Source organism: Sminthopsis crassicaudata, chromosome 1 (assembly GCF_048593235.1).
Source record: "Sminthopsis crassicaudata isolate SCR6 chromosome 1, ASM4859323v1, whole genome shotgun sequence".
Classification (NCBI taxonomy): Eukaryota; Metazoa; Chordata; class Mammalia; order Dasyuromorphia; family Dasyuridae; genus Sminthopsis; species Sminthopsis crassicaudata.
Genome location: NC_133617.1, coordinates 646,967,559 through 646,988,550, shown reverse-complemented (window position 1 = coordinate 646,988,550; position 20,992 = coordinate 646,967,559). Strand labels below are relative to the sequence as shown.

Sequence of the window (20,992 nt, the reverse complement as noted above, 5' to 3'; positions counted from 1 at the left end):
GTCATGTATTTTCATGTAATGGGCATAAAAAGGTATCACAAACATATCAATAATGTGTGGTTCTCCTAAATAGAGGGAAAGTTTATGGTCAAATAAGAGAAAAGGAGGTTCATAGAAGAGTAAAAAAGACAATTTTAATTATGTAAAATTTTGGATAAAAATAATGCAGCTAAAATCGGGAGAAGCAAGAAAATGGGGGAAAATATATTTGCAACAAGTTTGTCTGAAACAGGTGTCTCATTTCTTAACTATATAAAGAATTGAGTTAAAAATATAAAATTAACCTCTAAATGATAAATGGTCAAAAGACACGCATGGACAGTTTTCAAAGAAAGAAATCTAAGTTATCTCAGTAACCATATTTTACAATTCTGTAAATCACAAATAATTAGAGAAATGCAAATTAAAACAACTTGATAAAAAAGATGGAAAATGCTGGAAGAGATGTAGGAAATTTGGTACTGCAATGAATTGCTGATAAAGCTATGGATTAAACCAACTATTATGGAAAACAATTTGGAACTGTACCCCCAAAACTATTCAACTGTGCATGCCCTCTGACTCAGCAATCCCATTCATAGGTGTATCTCTCCAAAAATTCAAAGAAAGAGGAAAAGGTATCATGTGTACAATAAATATATTTATTTATTTATGTAATACATAATACAAATATAGTTCTACATTTTATCCATTTATATATTATGTACTTTTGTGGCACCAAAGAACTAGAAATTGAAGAAATGCTCATCAATAAAAACAGGGCTGAACAAGTTACATTGTATGAATTTGATGGAATACTTTTGTAGTATTAAAAAATGATGAAGTGAATAGTTTCAGAAAAAATAAGACTTGTACGAACTGATACAAAGTAAAGTGAACAGAAACAGGAGAACAGTGTATATAATAACAGCAATATTGTAAAGAAAGTACTTTGAAAGACTCACAATAACCAACTACAATTCCAAGATTCCTTAGGAAATATACATATCCACCTCCATAAAAAACTGATTAAAGCATGTTTTCTCATCTTCCTTTTTTGTTTTTTCTTTTTTTGGGGGGGAGGGGGAAGAGGCACAGTTAATGCAGCAGTTTGTTTTGGATTATTGTTTTGTAATGAATTTTGCTTTCTTCTCTTTATATTGGGTGTAGAAGTAGGGAAGGAATTGGGAAATAAATGAATGTATAAGATGTATCTGAAGTTTCCCTCTAATGCTTTGACAATGTTATAGAATATGTCACTTTACAATGGATATTCTTTAGCCATGTGAGGGGAAATGTGTAAGAAATCAATTCTTCATCTAACTCTAGCCAACTCAGATGGTGGTCCCCAAATGGGTCACAGAATTGAGGGACCAACTTTCCACCATTGAATGTAATAGAATTTTCTTGATTCTGAAGCAGTCTCTAAGGAATCATGATTTGCAATGAGTATAGACTCTAGTTCCAAACTAAATCTTCCTACTGGCAGAGTTTGTAACAGGAAGCATCTTCACCAGTGGGGAAAGAACTGAGACAGCCTTAAATCCAAGTAAGAAGGCATAAAATTAGAAGCATGTGACCTCATTTGGTTGGACGAAGTAACAGGGCTTCTGGAATTTGGATCTGGACCTCTTCTGGCTGAAAAACAAAAGAAATTATCTCTAGGCTCCTATTTTTCCTTCTCTCTTTCCATCAGAGAACAGGCTTCTTGGATTTCTTCCCCCTCTTCTGTTATCAAGTTTGGGCAAAAGAGGCAGCATGGTATGTTCTTCCTCTTTGTCTTCCTTTCCCTAGAAAGGATCAGAGGGTCAGCCCTTCTCTCTACTTCTTTCCTCCTCTCTGCTAGAAATTGGAAAATCTGCAAAGCAGCATCCAGATTAGCTCAACTAGGCTTAGAAGTATCAATCCATTATAATCCTCTTTTTAAAGGAATAGTCCATAGGTCTTATATTTAAAGAATTCTATTCTATTTTTATGATTTGCAAGTCATTTTAATAGATTTACACATTCATTATTTTATTAGTTTATGCAATAGTCCATTCCAAGTACCTGATAGTTCAAAAGATTCTAGACTAATATATTCATTATTGAACTTAAAATTCGTAATTCAAGAGTTCAGAGTTCTACTAAAGTTCTCTTTCTCAAGAAAAATTGTGTACTTACTTCAATGCTGTATGAAGATGTATTCTGATGGAAGTGGATATCTTCAACATAAAGAAGATCCAACTCACTTCCAGGTGATCAATGATAGACAGAAACAACTATACCCAGAGAAGGAACACTGGGAAGTGAATGTAAATTGTTAGCACTACTGTCTATCTACCCAGGTTACTTATACCTTCGGAATCTAATACTTAATGTACAACAAGAAAATGGTATTTACACACATATATTGTATCTAGGTTATATTGTAACACATGTAAAATGTATGGGATTGCCTGTCATGGGGAGAGGGAGTAGAGGGGGAGGATAATTTGGAAAAAATGAATAAAAGGGATAATGTTATAAAAAAAATTGCTCATGCATATATACTGTGGGAAAAAAAAATTCTAAAAAAAAAAAAAAAAAATTGTGTACTTATTTCATGGGATTCTACTTCCCAGAACCACTATGACAAAGGCCTAAAAAAATCTCCAAGTTCTGGTCCCATAAAGATTTAAGGTGTCATAACATATTTAACAGCTAGCAACTGTGTTCTTAACAGGAAAAACAAATTCATAAGATTTGTATGTATCAGAAGACTTATACATAAAAGAAAAGGCAAGACCCAGAGAATCTCTACTTGTCAGATAATAAAAGCTGATGAATCTGCCTCTTCAGTTAGTAATGAGGATCATCAATTTTATCAAAAGATAAGGATCTTTTAGTGTCAATTCCTCACAAGTTATAGTTATATTTCCAAGAGAAAGATTAGTTGGAAAAATGTTTTAATAAAAAAAAAAGTGTGACAGGATTCCATATTGTTAAAAAAAAAAAAAAAAAAGTCAAGAGCATAGAAAGAGTGAGATCAAGACAGTGAAAATGGAGAATGCTTAAAAAATAAAAAAATCTTCACTATTTCTAGTGAAGATATTAGAAACACAACGTAGGGGTAGTTGTAGTACTGAGTGGCTTAGCTACTACTACCAGGAAACAATTGTCTCTTTATAACCATTTTATGCCCGGCACAGTGGTAGAGTCAGGAGGATCTGTGTTCAAATCCAGTCTGATACTTACTAGCTATGTAACTCTGGACATGTCAATTAAACTATTCCAATATTTTTTCCAAGAAAACCCCAAATGGGGTCACAAAGAGTCAAACACAAGTGAATGACTAAACAACAAAAACCACAATACTAATTTTATAATTTCTGGATAAACCATAATTTAGCTAATTATTGTCAGTGTTAAATTGTATTAAGTTCATCAGAGTTTCAGGAATTGGAATAAATTTTAGAAATCATCTAGTACTTTTGAGTTCGAGCCTTACTTGAACAAGAATCCCTCCAAAATAAATATACTCACAATTGGTCATCAGTGGCTCTGCTTGAAGACTTCCCTTTACAAGAAATCAAATTACCTCCTAAAATAGCCTAATCTACCTAGGAATGACTCTAAAAATTTTCTTGTATGAAACCAAAATATGTACCTCCATAACTTCTAGTCATTGCTTCTAATTCATCCTCAGGAGTCAAGAAGAATAAATCTAATGTCTCTCTAACATGTCTACTACTACTACTACCACCATAAGCTCTTCTCTATGACACTACATCAAAATACCATTAATTACATTTTACCACAAAGAGAATTAACTCATGATTATATAGATCAATCATATATATGCCTCAAAATTATTCCATCTAGCTACCATCACCCTAACTAAAAATTGCAAGATCACAGATTTAAAAGTGCAGAGGACCTTAGAAGTCACCACTTCATCCCTTCATTTGACAGATGAGAAAATTAAGAGCTAGAATACAGAAGTAGAGTCTAGGTGTGCAGCTACTTGTGATAAGTATCTGTCCCTGTTCTCAAACACCAGTCTTAAAAATAAATTTGATGAAATCACATAATGTAAGAACTGAAGTAACACAAGAGTATAGTACCTGTATCATCTGGTTTCTGATCTCATCATTCAAATGGAGGTATCAAAATTACCAATCACCTCAAAATTGTCAAATCTGACCAATCTGTCTCAGTCCTCATTTTTTTCTGCTTACTTGCTGCATTTGTTACTGCTAAGCACATTCTTCTGCAAGATACTCTCTCTTCTTTCCTGTCTCTCCCGATACTACTGTCTCATCTCTCCCTTCTAAACTTTTTTTCAGATGGAATTTCTTGTTTTCCTCTTAAGTCTTTCTGAAGTTCTCTACTGGCTCATCATCCACAGCCTCCCCACTCAACTAGAGATATTTCTCAAATTTCTGCACTAGGCCCTGCTGTCTAACTCTAGGTACCCTCTCATCAGATCTCATGGATTTATTATCTCCATGCACATGATTCACAGATGTACAGATATGTACAACATTATGATAGTAGATATTTTAATTGATTTCCCCAAGGGGAAAAAAAACATATGGGACACAATTTTAAGGTTTATCTTCATTCTTTTTTTCATTCTTCAGAGGGAGAAGACAGACATGCAAACTGAGATATATAGACACAGATATAGATATAAACAAGTGTCTTCCAAATGTTCAGTCCCATCTATTGGATATTTCAAACTAATTGTCCTGAAGACATCTCAAGTTTCACAAATCCAAAGCAGAACTCATCTTTCCCCAAAAACCTACTCTCTTCTTCCTCCTTTCCCTACTGAAGGCACCACCATTTTTCTAGTCTCTCTCAGGTTTATAACTTTGTGTTATCCTGAATTCCTCACTCATCCCTTACTCCTCCAGCCCATCAGTTGCTAAATCTTTCCATTTCTAACTCCTATTCATACAACCATCACTCAGTCCTCAGTTCAGGCTCTTATCTCTCCTCACTTGTAGTAGTGCCTCCTAATTAATCTCTTTGCCTCACTAGGCAAAAAATGAAATTGATTCTTGGCCTCAAACACTTAAGTAGGTAATAGCATGACTCTGGTAAAGTCACTTAAACTCTTCTTTCTTCCTCAGTTTCCTTCACTATAAAATGGAGATAATTACAGCTTCTTTCTTGTAGGGTTACAGTGAGAATCAAATGAGATAATATGTGTAAAAAATGCTTAGCACAGTGCTTGGTATAAGCAAGCACTATATACATAAACATATACATACATATTCATTTAATATTTTTCCCTTCCTCTTCCCACTTAAATCCATCTTACATACCTCTGTCATAATGATTTGTCTTGAATGCAGATCTGATCATGTCAATCCCCTTCTTAAATAGTGCCAATAGATTCCAAATGACTCTAAAATTAAATATAAGCACTTCCATTAAGCCTTTTTATCTCATTTCCAACAGATTGTCCCTTTTTAGTATCCTCAGCAAATCACCTTCAATGTCTCTCCCTCTATTGGTATCTTCACTATAGCCTTGAAACATGCACATAGATCCCTCATCCTCAAAAAACCTTTCCCTGACCATTTCCTCCCACTAATTATCATCCTGTATTTCTTCAGGCTAGACAACAGTTTCTATCTTCTAAAATCCAGCTTTAGACTTTATCATTCAACTAATACTGCTCTCTCTAAAGTTACCAAAGAGCATTTAATTACCAAATCCAATGCCCTTTTTCTCAAACATGATCTTTCTGGAGCTCTCTGCAGTCTCTGACAATGCTAATCATCTCTCCCCTTCTCTCTAGTGGGCCAGATGCACCCGCTGAGGATGAAGACATTTATGTGGCTGCAGGGTTATGGCAAATGGGCTGAGGGGTGGAGACAGAGTGTGAGCTTTTGTTTTCACTATCGTGTGGCCCTCCCACAGTCTGAGGGACAGTTTGAGAACCACTACTAGACTCTAACCTTACTTCCAATTCCTATAATAAACCTCTTTTATCAATCTAGGTTTTCAGGTTTGTAAATTCCTTTACAAAGAATCCCTGTGCCCTCAGAAGGGCGTCCCCAAAACTCCCTACCCTTATGCTGAATCCCAAGAGGGTGCAGGGGAGCCAAACCTCTCCATTGGTTCCCTGAACCCCAAACTTGCCACTAGACCTTATCATTTAACTCCCTGACCACCAGAAACCCTAATCTCATTTTGGTTCCCTAAAGTCTAGACCTCATCACAACCATGTAGCCTTCTTTCTCTAAATTCAAGTGATTCCCCATTGTTTCCAGGTTATTTCACATTCAAAGCCCTACATAAGTTATTATCTCCATGCTAATAATTTTCAACTCTACCTAACCACTCTACGGACACCACCACCCCAGTCTCACATCCTCAACTATCTTTCAGACACCTGAAAATGAATGTCAACATGTCCAAAACTATCCTCATTCTCTTCCCCCCCAAACCCTCCTCCATCATGTAACATTGCTATTACAATGGAGGACACCATCACTCTCTCAGTTCTGAGGAGTCATCCTTGACTGCTCACCCTCTCTTCTCACCTCGGCATACTCAATCTTTAAACAAGGTCTGTCAATTTCACTTTTCCAACATCTCTTCAATACAACATCTTCTTTCCTCTGATATTGCCCTCATCACCTCATGCCTGGACTACAGCAATAGCTTGATAGTGAGTCGGTTTGTCTCCAGTCTCTCCCCACTCATTCTATCCTTCATTCAGTCATGGAAGTGATTTTCCTTAATGGTATCTTTTTCCAACTCCATGTAAATATCGTTTTCAACATTCATTTTTGTAAGATTTTGAGTTCAAATTTTTCTCTCCCTCCCACCTCTGTAAAATAATATCAAGCAGTAAGATACAGACTATACATGATCAAATGATTTTACTAAAATAAAAGTCCAACCATGGAGCCTCCTTTCTCTAAATTCAAGTGGTTCCCCATTGTCTTCAGGATATTTAGTGTTCAAAGCCCTACATAATTTCCCTTCTCTTCCTCTTCTCAGTCTTCTAGAACCTTACTACCTCTACACTCCTGTGTCACTAGTCTTCTTTCCCTCTTTTCGAATGAGAAAATGCAGAGCTGGAGATTAAAGAAAGACTTGGGGCAAATCACAGAATACCGAGACTAGACCCGGTCCGAGACCACTTCAACACTACAGTAATAGTAAATAGTATGGCAAATCAAAGTTCACAAAGCCATTTTTCCACCTCTCAGGGAACGAGTGATGAAATAGCAGACTCTGAGAGCGACTTCGCCCGACTTTTACCGGGAGTGCCACTCCCATTCAGCTCAGCCAATGCTGGGTAGTGTTCCTAAACCTGTTAACCAAGGAGCCGCCAATTCTGCAACAGCAAGAGAGGACCCTCGCTCAGACTCTGTCATTGAAAGGAGATGACTACGAGAGAGGAAGAAAGGGGGGGGGGAAGAAAAGGAAGAGGAGGAAGGGAGGAAAGAAGGGAGGGAAAAAGAAAAGGGAAGGAGGAAGAAAGGAAGGAAGGAAATATTTCTGCTTGCAGAAATTCAACAACGTGAGGACACTGTCCCGAGACTTTATTCATTCTTATTTTCTTTAAGAGAAACCTAAGGCCGATTTTCGAAAAAAATAAAAAAACATTTAGAAAATTGATAGGGAAAACCTCATCCCCACTCCACCAAATCCAAGGCGCCCCTCGAAGGATGCTCCTCCTCGTCCCCATCACGGCCCCTCCTCCTCATCAGGGCTACAGCTCGACTCTCGCCGCCCTCTCCCCCAATCACGCACCTCTCCCTTCCCCCTCTCCACCGGTTACCTCAGAGAGTCCCCGCCGCCCCCACAGATGGCCTCAGGCTGGAGTCTCGCGGGATTTATTCTCCAAATTAAAGCCAACCAACTAGCCCAGCTGGCCCGCGGCATAGAGGGATGGGTGGAGGACGCAGGAGAAATACTTTGCTGGAGGGTGCGGAGAGAGGTGCAGCGAAAGGGGCTGGGGGCTGACGGAATTCGGCGGCTTCTAGGACCGCGGGATCAAAAGAGAAAGGAGAAGGGGGTCGCCTAAGGGGCCGGCCCCCAGGGAGGTCAAGTTTACAACGGCCACTTCCGGTCGGTGGGAGAGAGGCTGGGCTCCCACCCCGTCCACCCTCAGCCCCGCCTCTCCCCGCCCCTTCCCCCCGCGCCCTCTCTCCGGCCTCCCCATCTCTAGGATACGTGCGCACGGAATGCGAGACTCTGATTGGAAGAGCGGAAGGCCGGGCGGGGAAGCATGGCCCCCGGCAGCACAGAAAGGGAAAGCTGTGGGAGGCGGGGCGTGCGCCTGCGCTGGGCGGGCCTCCTCCGCGGCTCGCGGCTTCCCACCCGCCGAGCGCGCCCTGCGCCTGGGGAGGGGCCTCTGCTTTCACGCACCTGTTTGGAGTGGGTCCCCGGGTTGGGCCACGTGCCCACTACAGTGACTAGGAAGAGCCTAAAAGTTTTGAGTGTAGAGTGGAAAACTTTGCGCCACTTTATTCCGTAATCTTTTAAGATCTTTCCATAAGTTTTAAATTTCATTCCCGACACCGAGCCCCCCCTCCCCCGTCCCGATTATCGTTCTGTCACTAATGAGTTCTAAAGTCCGCAGCTCCCTAACGCCTGCTGATTCAAGCGAGTCTCATCTCCTCAACCAGGACTGCTTCGCCTTTTTCACTTTATCGGTTTTACTGGCGCTCCTCGCCATCGCAATAGTCTGAGCGTTTGTTTATCGCCTCCCATGAGCCGGACATTGCCGAAGTGCTGAGAATCCAAAGAAGGCAAAAAACAAAGAACGTTCCTGGGCAGCTAAAGAAAATGCCCGGGAGCTGGAAACGGGAGTGTCCCCGGTCCGCAGGGTTTGGAGAGTGGGGCATTAAGGTGTAAGTTAGACTGGAAAGATGGGGGCCTGGCGGGAAAGAACGCGGGACAAAGCTTCCCTGGGGTCCTCCTGCCTCTCTGCTCACCAGGTGCTACGAAGCTCTCCTTCCAGCGGGAACATATTGAATTCTTAATCACTCTCTGAAAGGCAAATTCGAATGCCACTTCCCCACTCAGCCTTCGAGATTCCTTCCAGCCCTAGTTTGTTTTTGTTTTTTTAACTATTTTTTCCAATTCCATGTAAAGATAATTTTCAACATCCATTTTGGTAAGATTTTGAGTTACAAATTTTTTTCTCCTTCCTTCCCTTGCCTTCCCTTCTCCAGACAGCAAGTAATATGATTTGTATAAATACATGTGTCCGTATATATGTATATATATCTCTCGATTTGTGATTCTATTATCTTCCTTTTCCCCTTGTTAGGTACACCTCCATCTTGGAAGTTAATTTGCACTTCGTTTTGAACCTGAGTGCATCAAAATATAGCTATCTTTGCTGTCCTATTTCCTAATGGAGGACAGGTTTTAATCTAAACTTGGTGTTTCCCTTAGTACCTAATAGCGATAGCCACAGGACTTTATAAATGCTTCTAGAATGAAAGTATCAGTGGTTTTTCCTATTCTTTCCCTTCCATTCCTATCCATCCATTCCTTTTCCTATTTCACCAAACCTTAAATCTATTTTTTCTCCCTCCTTTGGCTTCCTTTCCCCAGCCTTTTAGTGTGCTTCCCAGTCTCGAACATAGAGAAGACTATGAAGGATTATTTTTCTTTATAAACTTTAATACTACCCAGAGGAAATAAGTGATCCAACTAAAAGATGTTTCTTGAAATAGAACTATTAGCCACATACTGCCCTTCCACAAAGGTTTTTCCAAAGTAGGAAGGTGTGCTACAGGTCTCCACCAGGCCTAAGAGGTACAGGAAAATTCAACCCTCTTTTGTTCTTCGCTGGGGAAAGTTGATAGTGGTAATCAAGGGAGAACAATAAGCTATAGCCAGGAAGTTGGTGGGCAATTTAACCATCTCCACCCCCTACGGTAAATTCAAAGTGTTGTTATTATGTTGATTATATTCAACTGAACTACCAAGCACAGGTGACTTCCCCACCTTAGGAATGCCTGCAGACCTTAAAGTATTGAATTGCAGATGAAGTGGAAGAAACCAAAACCTACATTATTTTAGTGGCTGGAAGAGCTTAAATAATTAGTTTTCAATATCAAATGGAAAAAAATTGAAATTCTATTCAATTATAATACATTTAGGAGGAAAAAAAATTGCTTCAAGTTGCTTCATAAAGATGAAGATAGGGGGGAAAAAAGTGACTGCTCCCATTTCTGTAGTGTTGTAAGACAAAAAAACCATTTCCTCACAATAACCCTTGGAGGCACGTAAGTGCCTACTCCACCTTAGTAAGAGTAAGAATTAGAATCTGAATATGGTCTCCAGAATTGTACACAAACAATGAAATCAGCTTTAATAAAAGAATTCATATTTTAAGTGGGAGGAGAAGGGGAGGGTAAGACAACTATTACTGAATAAAATATAAAGATAAAAATAATAAAGATAAAGATAAATTCAAGATTATTTAGAACAAAAGGACATAAGTGGTTCTGGGAATCAGGAAAGATTCCAAGTAGAAAATGGCAGGGAGTGCTTTTAGAAGGAAGAAAAAGATTTAATGAAACAAAAGGGGAAAGGGAGGCTAGAAGGATGATCAATTCAAAGTCAGAGATGTTATCTGATGGACAGCAATGTTCTAGAGGGACACTAATGTCCAATGAAGATGGCCTAATAGGTCTAGGATCAGGTTGTAAAAGATTTGAAAAACTAAACAAAGAAGGTTCTATTTTATTCTAAAGAAAATAAATTTTAAAAGAGGTCTCAGAGTATGGGGGAAAATATTTTTCTTGAGTCTGTTATGTGTAAGGGATGATGATAAGCAAAAGTCTAATTTTTTAAATTTATTCCAAAAGTTTTTTTAAATAAATCATTAAGTTCATCCATTTCAAAGGCAATTGAATATAATTACCACTATAAGTTTTTTTTTTCAGAAGAGCTTTTGTCATTTTGTGCATACGTTGAAATTTTATCTGTGCTTTTGAAGTTCCAAATAAAAAGTTTGTATTATTAGAGGCACAGGTTGACTGTTGATAATACTTGTCTTTCAGTTAATTATGAGCCTACTGGCTTAAAAGCTGTTCTTGGATTGCAGGCTCTCCCGGTTTTCTTTTGAATCACCTGCAGGGTAATTTCAGACAAAAGCATTCAGCATGATGCTTTCTTAAAGGAGAAAGAAAAAACATAGAAGAATGAAGTATAGCATTTTTTCTCCTCTTATCTGTTTTATATCCACTTTTCCATGTGAACTAAAGATAAAACACAAGAAATATATTCTGGATTTTACACTATAAAGAAAAATTAAAGTAATTATAAAAAAACAAAACTGAGGGCAGCTTATGGGAGGAAATGTTTTAAAAATGGGACCAAAAAAAGATTTGGGACAAAAAAAAATCGAAACAAAATGATGCTAAATATATATTATCAGTTAAGGTTGCCAATTTTTCTTCTGTCTTCTTTGATAGCCTTATACCCCAACTTTCTCAGTTCTACTTTGGAGCATCATCAAATCTGAATAAGCCCTTGAGGGTCACAGATAATTTTCTATAGCTAGCACCTGATCTAGTTGATTCATTTCTCTATTTTTCCATGACATTTCTGAAGCTTTGGATATAGCTTGATCTTTCCTCCTTCAAATTTCTTACGAATCTTTGCGTCCTCTGCAGGCCTCCTCCTGTTTCTTTAAAGCTTTACTAAATTGTTTGCTGTCTTTTCTTGTCTCTCAATATGCTAACCATCAGATATTTCATTCACTTCCATATCTTATAACTTTTGCATCATTAACCTAGATTTCTCCCAAATTCCAACTGCCTTATAGATTTTTCTAAAAGTCCAAACATGATTTCAAAATCAATTGGTTTAAAATAAATCCTCCACCACAAGGAAGTAGACACTGAGTGGATGCTCATCAGTTGGAGAATGGTTAAATAAGTTATGGTATATGAATGTTATGGAACATTATTGCTCAGTAAGAAACAATCGATTAGCAGGATGATTTCAGAGAGACCTGGAGAGACTTACAAGAACTGATGCTAAGTGAAGTGAATCGAACAAAGAGAACATTGTACACAGAAACAAGAAAATTATGTGATGATCAATTCTGATGGATGTGGCTCTTTTCACCAAAGAGGTGATTCAAGCCAGTTCCTGACTTGTGATGGAAAGAACCATATGCATCCAGAAAGAAGACTGAAGGGATTGAATGTGGATCACAACATAGTATTTTCAACTTTTATTGTTAGTTTTTTTACTTGATTTTTTTCTCTTTCTCATTTTTTTTCCTTTTTGATCTGATTTTTCTTATGCAACATAATTGTGAAATTTGTGTAGAAGAATTGCACATGTTTAATATATATTCAATTATTTGCTGTCAAAGTGAAAGAGAAAACATTTGGGAGGCAAAATTTTGCAAGGGTGAATGTTGAAAACTATGCATATATTTTGAAAATAAAAAGCAAAATTAATTAATTAATTAAATGCTGTCTCCACCAAACAAAACAATTCTTCCTGTGGGTATTATAGTGGTAAGAATTTTAGATCTAGTTAGGTTCTTAAGGGCCTGAATTCAAATTCCTCTAGGCTATTTACCTATTTGACCTAGAAAAAAATCACTGACTACAGTTTCCTACCAATAAAATAAGGGGAGGAGGTGATTACTTGGTGATTTCTTAAGTTTTCTTCCAGCTCCAGAAGCTAGATCTAAAATTTCTGTCTTAGTCTTTTCCTCTGTTCTCCTAGCTGTTCAGATTCTCAGTCTACACCTATTCAGAGGTCAAATGTCAGAAGATCCCTTCCTTTCCATCTGTACTACAATTTGAACTTTTCAAGGAATATTATTCAGTTTACAAGTCCTTCAATGTGGAGCCACAAATGTCCCTAGAAGTTACTTTGGCAATCCAGAATCATACACGTTCCCTGGATTTCAACCCTTGCTACATTTAAAAATAATAATAAAATTTAATGAAACCAAACCACACATCAGCAGTCTTAACAATATGTGCAAGCAATATTTAACACTATAGTTCTCAACCTCTCTAATGAAAGTTAAGGAATACGTTCTCTGATCTTTCTCTGGAACAAAATTAGTCATAGTTTTCAGCTTCATTTTATTATTCTTTTCATTTATATTTTTATAATTCTATATGTCATTTGCCTATTTTGGCTTATTTCATTTTGTATTAGATCATTTAAGACTAAAAGATTTTTCCTGTATTAGCTTTATGACTACCATTTCCTTAAGATAGTAACTGTTAATGGAACCTTGAAGAATTTAGCTGACATTAAAGTTTAGCTCCAATGATTAATTGGTTAGTAATAAGAAAAAAACTGACTTAGCTCTTTATTACTTCTATTTACTTAGGATAAGCATGTCAAGTAACTAGATAGATATAATTCTTCTGTCTACAGATTCCCTACTTTTATCCATAGTGTTTACTAATGTATAATTTTATCTATGCAGATCTTCCTCTTCTGTTATTTGTTCTTTCATATGCAAATATTTACCTTCCCCTCTATAAAATTACATGATATTCATCTAGCTGGTGTAATTAAAACCTATATAAGGAAGCTGAAAATGGCTGCTCAGGACCTTGGGTCTATACTGAAGGTATGGAACAATTTATCTACATCAGTTTAATGAGTCAGTCATTAATTAAGTGGTTTCTATGTGTTGATAAGTATAATTGGCCTCAGTACCTATCAATAAATTCTTGGACAATTTTTATGTCATTCCCATGTTTATCTACACTTCTCATTTTCAACAATTCTTGTGGTACAATAACATTCTATTACATTTGTGAACCATTAATTTGTTTAGCTATTCTCCAATCAATGAATTCAAACTTTTTCTGGTTCTATATTACCACAAAAAGTTCTGCAATGACTACTCTGGTGAGTTTGGGAGCTTCTGTCGTTAATATATTCAGGATATAGATGTCTAGCCATGGAACCTGAAGCAATTATTCTAAAGGGGAATTATAGGACTTAGTACTAAAGTGAATTTTAGAGATCATCAAATCCTTTGACTTTTCAGAAGAGGAAACGTAGACCAACAAAGAAACCCATAGGTTATACAAGTAGCAATTAAACTAAACTAAACACAAATTTGAACTCAGATCTAATGATTCCAGATCTAGGCTGCTTTCTACCAGATTATACTGCCTCCAGCTTGCTAACCTAAATGAATCTCTACTTGTTCGAATATGGAAGGGAGATTATTTTTTGAAGGATCTGACATTTAGTACTAATTAAGACTACAGTCAGACTCAAATCTTTCAATTCATAAAGAGCAGTAGGGACAAAAGTGTGGTTTGCCCAACCTGGGATTTGAACCTCTGCATTTTGACTTCAAATATAGCACATTTACCACTATAGGAACTGTATAAAACCATAGAAAAATATTACAGCTAGATATTACTTAGAACCCTCCAACACAGATACTTCTATAGCTATTTTTAAATATTTATAAATATGAATGCAAACTATATATATATATATGCATATATATGCATGATCATATTTTCTTTTCCTATTAGTATCTATTCATATGAAGTTATAATAAGATCCCTCAGTGGTTTATACTGTCCTAATTTTATACATTGTGGAATATTTAGCTACAATGAAAAATTTCCCCATATTAGTATTCCACTTTGGGGGGAAAAAACCTGTCATTCACAGTTTTTCTGAAAGTATTCTGTTCTTCATTTCTTATAGCACAAAAACATTACATCAGAATCATATACCACCACTTTGGGTGTATGGGGTATTCAGGAAGGACTAACATCTCTGGTGTGAGGGTTTTATGAGCCCTTTTCAGAGCTGCTCATTCACCTTTGCTTTCCATCTAATTCACACAACTCTCACCTGTGGGTCCAAAAAAAGTTGTAGTATGTACAGTGTCTACACTCCAGTAAAACCATTTCTACAGATAAGCTAAACCAAATTGAGGGTAACCAACAGGCCTTACACCCAGTGGTAAGATTGGGAAATGTCTACCCCAAGCAAATGAACTTTCCCCTTAGACTGGACAGATGAAAACAATTTGTTCCAGTGATTATGAAGGTGACTGAAGTAGGTGCTATGGATCACTTAGGACAGGATCAGACATGGACAATGAGTTATTCTGAATTTTGTTTTGGCACTGGACTTAGATAACTCTGGAAGAGAGAGTGAGGCTGATAACTGCGTAATTCTGCCTCACTTAAATCCCATTCACTCCCAAGTCAAAACATCACCTGTGGTATCATAAGATTTTTTCCAAAACAATAATAATACAACTTCTTCAGTCATTCCCTAATGGATGAACATCCCTTACATTTCCAATTTTTTGCCATCACAGAAAAAACAGCTAAAAGTATTTCTGAACATTTTCTTTGATCTCTTTGGGGTATAGCACTAATAGTGATGTTTGTTGTGGTTTGACCTCATTCTCTCTCTCTTTTTTTCTGAGGCTGGGGTTTTTCTCTTTTTTTTTTTTTTTTTTCTGAGACTGGGGTTAAGTGACTTGCCCAGGGTCACACAGCTAGGAAGTATTAAGTGTCACATTTGAACTCGGGTCCTCCTAAATTCAGGGCTGGTGTTCTATCCACTGTGTCACCTAGCTGCCCCTGACCTCATTCTCAAAGAGAATCAATGATATCAGGAAGGTGATGTCTTGACTTGCAAATAAATTGGATTTATGCAAGGGCTAAGATCTTTCCCAGGTCTCTGTTTGTCTTGGGTAATGCCCATTTAGTATTTAAGACTAATTGAAGCCAAAAATTACCTCTTTGACCTAGTCAAAAAAAAAAAATCAATTTGGGAGTGAAAGACTTTATAGTTTCTAGACATAACAGAAACTGATATTTATATCCTTTTAAAGCCATAAAAATCCGAACATGACCCAGTGAAGTTAGGGCTGGGACCTATTGTTGGCCAATCAGTGAGAGACAGTGATTTGGGTTTAAGGTATGTTTTGTTTGTGGGTGTGTGTGTGTGTGTGTGTGTGTGTGTGTGTGTGTGTGTGTGTTTTAATGATTAAATAAAAAAGTAGAGAAGAGAAATAAAGAAATCTAATCTATAAGCTCCAAGGATAGATCAGCATTGCCCAATTGGGATTGGTCAATTGGGTCCTCAGCAGGGCAGTTACTAGTACTCACAGATTTTTGTTTGTTCTAAGAGATAAGTGTTTTGCCAAGGCCTCTTCAGAGTCACTGATCACACTGGTGTGCCAGTTTCCTTTTATTGTTCTGTCTCAGTTTCCTTAAATTGTTTTGCCTCAGCTTTCCTGAACTGTTCTGCCTCCATTCCTTTTATTGTTCTGCCTAAATCCCCCTGGTTGCAACACTTCCCCCTTCTGCTCATTAGGACTAAGATAATTAGGGCTGTGGAGATCTGGCATTCCAAAAGATAAAACTTCAGATGTCCTATCTCAGATACCTAATTGGTATTTCTAAGTCCCAGACTTCCTAGTTCTAGTTTGACTATCTCCTTTACTCCCAATTTGTAAGAATTTATGGTCCTTCCACCCAACCTGTCAGAACTGAATTGATGGTCCCTTTTTGTAGATTCCCACTCACCAGAGTTTGGATTACACCTTCACCCCACCCCCATCTTTGTCTATCTACCCAAGTTTAGAGCCATATATATATCATGAGAAATTCACATTTGCTGCTGGATGCTTTGAGACATCAGTCCTGGGGGAACATGCCCCCAGCACAATTTCTCCCTCTCAAATAAAATATTAAACTATCTTGCCTCAGTTTCTCCAGCATTGCAACACTAGGAAAATATTTTTATTCATGATCTTGTAAGAAGGGGCATTTAAAAGAATAGACACACCTTAAAATTTCCAAAACATTCATTTTTAGGAAAAGGACTCATGTGCAAAAATGTTTGTAGAGCCCTTTTTTGTAGTTCCAAGAACTACAAATTGAATGGATGCCCCTCAGTTGGGGAATGGTTGAATAAGTTATGGTATATGAATATTATGGAATATTATTATTTTGCAAGAAACGATCAGCAGGATGATTTCAGAAAAGCCTGGAAAGACTTATATGAACTAAAGTTGAGTGAAGTGAGCAGAATCTAGAGAACACTGTATACAGCAACAATAAGATTATATGATGATTAACTATGGTAGACCTGGCTCTTTTCAACAATGAGGTGATTCAAGGCAATTCCAATAGACTTGAGAGATGGCAAGAGTCATCCACATCCAGAGAGAGAACTATGGAGATTGAATGTAGATCAAAGAATAGGATTTTCACCTTTGTTGTTGTTGTTTACCTGATAGGTAAACAATCCCATGCAACACTAATTTGCTTATGATATCACTTTTTATGTCTAAATTAGGTAACCATTTTGACTTTATATTGGTATATGTTGGTCTATATATATTTATATCTAAAACTGTTTACCAGTTTTTCTAGCAGTTTTTGTAAAAAATTAGTTCTTTATCTCCAAAATAGTGATATTTGTTTTTATGAAAACTCTATTACTATAGTCATTTATTACTATGTATTGTATACATAATCTATTTCATTAATTCGCTACTCCATTTTTTAGCTGGTACTGGATTGTTTTGATGATTTAGTAATCACTGACAATATAATCTGAGATCTGGTATGGCTAAACCCTTTCTTTCACCTTTTTTTTTTTTAATTAAAGTCCTTATTCATGACCTTTTGTTATTTTAGATGAATTTTGTTAATTTTTTTTTAGTTCTATAACTTTTCTATTGATACGGCACTGAATAAGTAATTAATTTAGAATTGTCATTTTTATTATATTGACTCAGCTTACCCATGAGCAATTGATATTTTTTCCAATTATTTAAATCTGACTTTAGTAGTGTGAAAAGTGTTTTGTAATTGTGTTCATAGAGTTCTGGGGTTTGTAGACTCCCAAATATTTTATACTGTCTACAGTTACTTTAAATGAAATGTCTCTTTCTATCTCTTACAGCTGGACTCTCTTGGTAAATATACCGAAATGTCAATAATTCATTTATGTGGGTTTATTTTATCCTGCAGTTTTGTTAAAATAGTTAACTATTTTAAAAACTTTTTAGTTGATGCTCTAGGATTCTCCAAGTATACCATCATATCATCTATAAACATTGTTAGTTTTGCTTCTTCATTGCCTATCTAATTTCTTCAACTTCTTTTTTCTTATTGCCATAGTTAGTAATAATAGTAGTGACATTGGACATCCTTACTTCATCCCCTGATCTGAATAGCAGACTTCTAGCTTATCTCTATTGCAGATAATGCTTGCAGGTAGTTTTAGATAAATGCTATTTATCATTTTAAGAAATGCTCCATTTATTCCAATGCTTTCTAATGTTTTTAAAAGGAATATGTTGTATTTTGTAAAAAGTTTTTTCTGCATGTGTTGAAATCAATTTTTTATGGTTTTGTGATAGGCACAGTCCTAATATTGAACTAGCCCTGCTTTCCTAATATTAAAATAAAAAACCATGTGGTTATAGTAGATGATCTTTGTGACATATTGTTATAATCTCTTTGCTGGTATTTCATTTAAAATTTCTGCATCAATGCATTAGGGAAAGTAGTCTGTAGTTTTCTTTTTCTGTTTTGCTTTTTCCTGGTTTGGTATTTCAATTATATTTTAATGATTTAGCCCATTCAGAAAAGTGACAGACTCTGTATCTGACATCTTTTTATATATAAGCTATCAAGGCCTTGTATGAGCATGGAGATCAGCTGTTTACATAATTAGAATGAGGGGTCACAGATAGAAAGCTTGATTCTTGCAGTGGTACTAACATAGTTTCTGTAAACTTTAGCATTTGTCACACCAAGTTCATTTCCAAATGAATGATTTCACATTTTTTCTATTGCTAAGCTAAGTCAAGCAGGCTATCTAGTCTCTTTATCTAAAAGTAAGAAAAGAGTAGGCAGACATAACAGAGACAAAATCAACAAGATCATTCCCTTGTAGGCCATATGCCTTATTGTAATATGAGATCCTAAGAGCCTCATCACTTCAACAGGCAAAACAGAAATGAGGAACTCTCTCCCTTTGAATGGTTCCTGCTTTTAAAATGCACCTCAGTTCCAGTTATACAACCAACAAATAGACTATTTCTTGGTTAGCAGAACAGAACCAATTATTGAAAATCTGCACATGCTCCAAATTAAGGAGCAGGGCATTTCTATTACATGTCATCATACCTTTCTAGAAATAAGCTTCTATCTTCCATGTGGAGAATACATCAATTAAGTGTCCTGAACATGTTCACAAATTCTCTATTATATGAATAAGTATTAATCATATATTTCTAAAATAGAAGAAACCTCTGAATTTATACATCTTCATTTTATGTAAGCCATCCTAAACTTTTCTGTATTATTGTAATTTTAATATATAACCTACTAGACTGAAGGTGACTTTTGGTTCTCAAATGCTACACCAATAAATCAGAAGCTTTGGGCAGGTTATAACATGTTGAAAGGTTTTGCATATGGCCTGGCAACAGACTATGTCTATTTTTCATAGAACCAGTCTTGTTAAGTAGAAAAATAATTCTTTCCCAGAAGGCTGGATGTTTAGTGAGAAATCTTTGTCCATAGCAACCCATGAAACAAAGAAAAATGCAAAATGATCCTTAGTTCTCAACAACCTAAAAACTTAGGCTCTGGCAGAATCTAGAGGGTACTTCTGCTGGTCTGGGTCCAAAGATCATCCTTTTTTTGTTTGTTTGTTTTAAGTCACTCTTATTTTATTTTATTCTCACTTAAATGCAAAAAAAAAAATTAAAACTTTTTTTTAAAATTTGAGTTCTAAATTCTTTCCCTCCTAAATCCTTGAGAAGGCAAGCATGTATACATGTGCAGTCATGCAAAACTTATTAACATATTAGCCCTGTTGCAAAAGAAAACGCAGGTTTTGAATTAAGCCAGAAAGTCTTGTTATTTTCATATATTGGCTATATGATTTAAGGCAAGTCATTATCCTCTCAGTGAATGAATGAATAAATAAATGCATTTATTAAATGCCTGTATGTACAAAGCATTATTCTACATGTTAAATATACAAATAGAAAACACTTTCATGGAGCTCATTGTAAAGTAGGATCCCAAAGATATAAACAATTTCAGTTGCAAGTAAGGAGAATGATCACTTTCATGCTTCCATAACAATTTCCAGGGGACCTAAGAAGAGCTCACTTCCAATAAAGTATGAACAGGGAGAATTTTTAATGATCTATATTGAGTCTCTTAATATTATTTCTGCCACAGCTAAATTATTGCTATCTATATTAAAATATAAGCTGGTATCCTTTCTCCAAGAGAAGTTAAAGAAGTTCAACGAACACTTTTCTAATTTCTTGGTTATCAGAAACAATATTTTTCTCCCCTTAAAACACACACACATACATACACACACACACACACACACACACACGATTTCTATTGTGAAAATGAAGAAGAAAAAGAGAAGAGGCAGAGATGAATGCATACCTTCAGTAGGGGGTAAGAAGTCAGAAAAAAAAAGTCACATGGGGAAAAAGGAATGAAAAGGAATTACTGAACACTTGGAACTAAGAAACAAATCAGAGATATTTTATGAAGGAAAAATATTTAAGAGTATGGGAGGATTGAAGTTCTAGTCTTCCATTATATTGGGTATGTGACCCAGAAGTTGACAAAGAGGAGGAAACAGTATACTCTGGAAAGAAAGCAACTGCTTTTTTTTTTTTTTAACAAAGAATGGAAATGTGAATTCACAGATACTGTTAATAAATAGGGTCAGAGAAAGAAGAAATGATAAGTGATAGAGACTTCTTGCTGGTAGGTATTGAAGTAGCTACCTATTTGTTCTGATAAAACAAAGAAAGATCAGCTATCTTACTGGGTAAGGTGTCAATAATTATTTTTGTTTTATCATTTTAATTTATTTAGTTTTTTAAATAGCTTTTTATTTTTCCAAATACATGCAAAGATAGTTTTCAACATTCATCTTTGCAAAACCTTGTGTTCCACATTTTTCTCACTTTTTCTTCCCTTCCATCCTCCCTAAGTCAGCAAGCATTCAGATATGTTAA

At 36.3% G+C, this 20,992-nt stretch overlaps 1 protein-coding gene across 4 annotated transcripts in view; it reads right to left on the bottom strand.

Annotated features, from left to right (window-relative positions):
- CCDC171 (coiled-coil domain containing 171) overlaps window positions 1–20,992 on the bottom strand; it is a 507,402-nt gene that overhangs the window by 455,766 nt on the left and 30,644 nt on the right. Inside the window, exons 1-2 of one of the 4 annotated variants that reach the window (XM_074282936.1) lie at window positions 7,751–8,069; window positions 5,274–5,356 (exon numbers count right to left, since the gene is read on the bottom strand). The exons of 1 other annotated variant lie outside the window; for it this stretch is intronic. The gene's annotated coding sequence lies outside the window, so the exon portion shown is untranslated. Of the gene's footprint in view, window positions 1–5,273; window positions 5,357–6,500; window positions 7,665–7,750; window positions 8,070–20,992 lie in introns of those variants that run through there. 2 more of the 4 variants (XM_074282938.1, XM_074282937.1) reach the window with 2 other exon arrangements.